Here is a 4,873-nt window from a genome sequence, read left to right as displayed (position 1 = left end):
CAGAGGTGGCACCGGTGTGTGCTCCATTGGTGGATGACAAGAGAAACCAGTCCTGCCTCCACCCAGCCTCCCCTGGGCAACAGCGGATGGACAGGAGCCGGCCCACTGCCTTTGTCCATTGTTCAGCACTGGTGGATCTGGCCCGCCCAGATTTTATCTCTGGTGTGACTCCAAGCACCTGCCTGCCAGAGTTCAGGCCCCAGATGGGGCATCAGCAGGCTGGGTTTTTGGTCCCCGGGATGAGTCAGGGCCTGGTGGCCGAGAGTCACCCTCAGCTCCCCTCCCACTAATGAACCAAGGTGTGACTCCTGAAGATTTAGTCAGGCTACTTCCTGAAAGGGGCCTTGGGTCACCAGCTCCAGTGAGAATTCTCCAGGTAGGCCCAGAGGGCCACTCCCTCCCCTGCGTGGGGCTGGGCCTGGCAGGTGGCACGTGAACGGGAGGTTGATTATGCAAGGGCCGGCCGGAGGCCAGGACCCAGAGCTGGCCTGGCCTGGCGGTGTCAGTGGGACACAGCCTCGGGGCCTGTGAGTGCTCCCCAGTCCTCCAACCCATGCCACAATGCCCCCACACCCCCACCTGCCCAAACAGCTGACAGGATGCACCGCGGGGGAGGAGGGAAGAGCCAGTTCCGGGGATACTGAGCACCCGGGCTCCTGAGCACCAAGTGGAGCTGCCAGACTGCCTGGTTCTGAGTCCGGGGACCCTTCTGTGTCGCTGAGTGGTGTGAGACACCACGTGCCTTCGTGCACCCTTGTCCTTTCTGTTCAGTCGCCAGCAGGAATATTCTCTGCAGCTCAGGGTGGTTAGGGGACCCCGCCAGGTACATGTAGAGAAAGGGAGAGCATGGCCTCAGTCCCAGGGAGCCTGACGCTGAATTTGCTACCTTTCCTCCTCCACCGCTGTTTTCAATTTTTTTTGTGTGTGTATATTTTATTTTCTGGTTTGGGGGCCCACACCTAGTGGTGCTCAGGGCTTAATACTGGCTCTGCGTTCAGTGATCATTCCTGGCAGGCTCAGGGACCATATATGGTGCCAGGGATGGAACCCAGGTCAGTCTCGTGCAAGGCAAGTGCCTTACCTGATGTACTATTTCTCCAGCCCAAAATATTATTTCTAGTTGTTGAACTTTTGCAATGAATTTGCACATGGGGGACCAGGTTCTCTCCCCAGCAGCGCCTAACGCCTGAACACTGAGGGGGTGACACAGCCCCCAATTTCCCCCCTACCCCCAGCACAGAGCCAAGAGCACTGCCAGGTGTGGTCCCAAAACAAATGAACAAGAAAAAATATTTAGAAAAAGTCAAGGTCATGTGTCTCTATATTTATTAATTTTGTAACATCCAGTGATTCTCTAGATGATTTCCAAATCAGGGGCCTGGAGAGGAAGTCCAACAGGCTGAGCTCATGCCTTGCCCAGGGGAGGCCTAGTTCTAATCCTCGGCACCACATCATCCAGGAGCACCACCCAGAGTGACCCCCAAGCACAGAGCTGAGAGTAGTGCCTAAGCACAGCCGGGTGTGAACCTCGAACCAAAAAATAAATAAGAAGTAAAACCAAGGAGCAACTTACACGTGGGTTTACATGAAACCTGTAAGTGAGGGGCCGCTTCAGGTCAGGATAGTGATTCCCCTTTGTGCGGTGTGTAAAAAAAAAAAAAAAAATCCTTGACTACTTGTACAGTCGGTATGTCTCTCTCTATACAGATATCCAATTTTTAAAGGAAAACACAAAAGTTGCTCAGGAGAGCTAAGTGATAGCACGCCCACTGTGTGGGCGTGAGACTGTTCCAGCCTGGAACCATGTCACCTGTGGACAGCAGCCCTGCCTAGACAGTCCCTCGTGATTCCCTGCACAGCAACCCCAGCGTGCAACCACCAGCGACAACAATGATGAAGGGAAGGGACATGTCTATACACATGTCATGTCAGATCACTTGAGTCAAAAGGAGGGATTAGGATCTGCTCTGCCTCTTCCGCTACCCACCCCCTCTTGATCTGAGGACCCCCAGTGTTCTAGAAAACACAGCTTGGAGACTAGATCCTGAGTCCTCCTGGTACAACCTGAGTGGCTGGGCCAGCAGAACCCTGCTCCGGGGCCTGCGCTGCTGATCTTTTGCGAAGATCTAGGATCTAGTTTCATCTCATGATCTAACTACGCCCAGCAGCCCTCAGTTAAAAGTCATAAAACCCAAGTGGAAAAGAAGGTGGGGTGGGGAGGGGTGGAGAAATAGCACAAGGGTTAAGGCATTTGTGTTGTATGTGGTCACCCTCAACTTGATCCCTGGGATCAAATTGATCCTCAATTTGGCTCCTGGAGCACCACCAGGGGCACCCCTCAGGCACATAGCCAGGAATAGCTCCCCACCTTCCCCCACTTGCTACCAAAGAGCAAAAACAAACAAACAAAAAACCCAACCCTACTAGTAAGAACGAACTGATTGTGGAGGCCTGAGTGAAAGGAGCTGAGTACAGATGAAACACTGGGCTGAGGGTATCCCCTAGAAAATACTCCTAGAAAATACTCCTGTGGCTAGGATTATCACTGAAGTGAAGGATTTCCCAAGAAAACATTTTGTTTTGTTTTTAAAGGCTTTTGTGGGCTGGTGAGATAGTCCAGGAATTAAGGCTCAAACCTTGCATGTGGTCAACCTGGTTTGATGGTTTGATCCCCAGCATCACACGGTCCTCTGAGCATTGCCAAATGTGGCCCTGGAAATCCCTGAGTACTGCAGGGTGGCCCAGGTAACCCCTGCAGCACAGGGCCTAAGTGGCAGTGTGCTGAACCCCTGAACCATGGCCAAGAAGTGCTGGTAGTTACCCCAAAGGTCTCTGAGTACTGCTTGGAAGCTTTCCTTTGCCCAATCCTCCAACAAAAAGATTTTTATGCCTTGAAAGAAATTGGCTCAAATTTCAAGTCACAGGGGGAGAGAAGAGATGGGCACTTGAAATATTCAGCAATAAATAAAAAATAAAACAAAGCAAGTAAGCCCACTCATGGTCTGAGCTGGTCGCATGCTTCCTTCTTACTCATCGGGGTTTCCAAGGCCAGGTCTGGGTGGATTGGGAACTTTTGATTGGCACGTCTGAGCCAGGTTGCCATCCTCCTCTCACTGGATTGGTACAGTTCACCTATTCCCCTTTAATACCTCAAGTTTGCCGGGGTTGGAGTGATAGCATAGCAGGTAGGGCATTTGCCTTGCACGCGGCCGACCCGGGTTCAAATCCCAGCATCCCATATGGTCCCCTGAGCACTACCAGGAGTAATTCCTGAGTGCAGAGCCAGGAGTAACCCCTGTGCATCGCCGGGTGTGACCCAAAAACAAACAAACAAAAAAATACCTCAAATTGCCTCTATCATTACCGTCCACCACTACACCTAGAAACTACTGTTCCTGCCAACTCACCATGAAGGGCAAAAATCAACAAATATGTGGTTGATTGTACCACCCTGAAGCCGTTCACACATAAGTGGTCCTCTCAGAGGAGGGTACCTAAGTGGGCTCCCCCACAAGGGAAGTTTGGGGGTAAATGTGCACTTGCTGATGACGGTTGCCAAGAGCCTTCTGTTCTCTTTGTCAAACACTGCTCTTCAGGCCATTATGGAGTGCAAGTAGAAGATATGGAGAATCTTGTATGCTTTCCCATTTCTGGAAGAAATGATTCCCAGAGGAGTTTAGAGAATGATAAAGATAGCAAGGCTGACTCATGACCCCGCCAGGGAGATGAGGAGAGGTGAGGACGAAGGCGGGCATGTGTCAGGGGTTCCAGCTAGGTGACTTTTTGGCTTTTCCATGAACTTCTTTCCTGGTTCAGTCACACTCCACATAACCTCAAGGAAAGCAGAGTTTAGTGTTACTAGAAGTTCAGGTGGAGTGAAAGTTATTTTTTAATATATCAATAGTCATTAGAGCATCAAATTCCCTGGGTTTCCTGCCCGGAACACTCTTGCCTCGGAGCCTTCATCTGTGCGACAGAGAGGAGCATCCTGTTGGTCCAAATGTAAGTGGCCAATGGCAGCATCCATTAGCTCTTCTAATAAAGCTCTTCTAGGAGCTAACCCCACACAACTGTGGTCATGGTGGACTGCATCAAGGTCAAGGAAGAAGACAGTGTGGTCCCTCTGTACTCTCAGGACACTGGGTCTGTTGGGAACCATCATGGGAAGCATGTTTGATGGATACACTAAAATCTTTCCAGAAAGTCCACCCACATGGTGATGCCACATCATAGTGTGGTCCAGAGAAGAGAAAACTTATCTAGATTGGAGCATCATCCTGGGGAAAGAGATGAGTCCGGTGAGCAAAGTTTTCAAAGCAGATCATTCAATACTCAACACCTCTGTCAGGTTCCCCATCACTGTGAGGACACTGGGCAAATGAGAAACTCACTAAATGCCCCAATTGGCCTTTCTGGGCCACCAGCTGCTATGATAACCCTCATTTAATAGATATAGAAACAAGCACAGAAAAGTAAAATAACTGGTTAAAATTATATGGCTATAAACAATACAACTAGAATCTGGTCATTTAACTAGAAAGCTATTACTAATTTTTTTTTCTTAAGTTGTGGGGCAACACTCAGCAGGGGCCTTGGCAGTGCTGGGGATCAAACCCAGGGCCTCACACATGCAAGGCATGCACTCTACCACTTGAGCCACATCCCTGCCCTAACAGCTGGACTTTGAACTCAGTTATCTAAGTAGCTCAGAGTGTCTCGGTTCAGCCCTGATGACACTTGAGGCTGCGTAATTTTTTGCTGCAGTGGGGGTGGATGAGCTGGCTTATGCATTATAGGACATTTAGTAGCATCCTGGGCTTCTTTGCATCAAAAACCAGTAGCAATCTCCCTTCCGCCCACCCCACCCTGATTA

General features: G+C 50.3%; 1 non-coding gene across 1 annotated transcript; it reads right to left on the bottom strand.

Annotated features, from left to right (window-relative positions):
• Positions 1–4,593: 4,593 nt before the first annotated feature.
• TRNAA-UGC (transfer RNA alanine (anticodon UGC)) lies at positions 4,594–4,669 on the bottom strand. Its single transcript has one exon. It is a non-coding gene; the product is annotated as a tRNA-Ala (tRNA).
• Positions 4,670–4,873: the final 204 nt, after the last annotated feature.

Source organism: Sorex araneus, chromosome 4 (assembly GCF_027595985.1).
Source record: "Sorex araneus isolate mSorAra2 chromosome 4, mSorAra2.pri, whole genome shotgun sequence".
Lineage (NCBI taxonomy): Eukaryota > Metazoa > Chordata > Mammalia > Eulipotyphla > Soricidae > Sorex > Sorex araneus.
The sequence above is the reverse complement of the archived record's forward strand: the minus strand, read 5'-3'. Positions and strand labels throughout refer to the sequence as shown.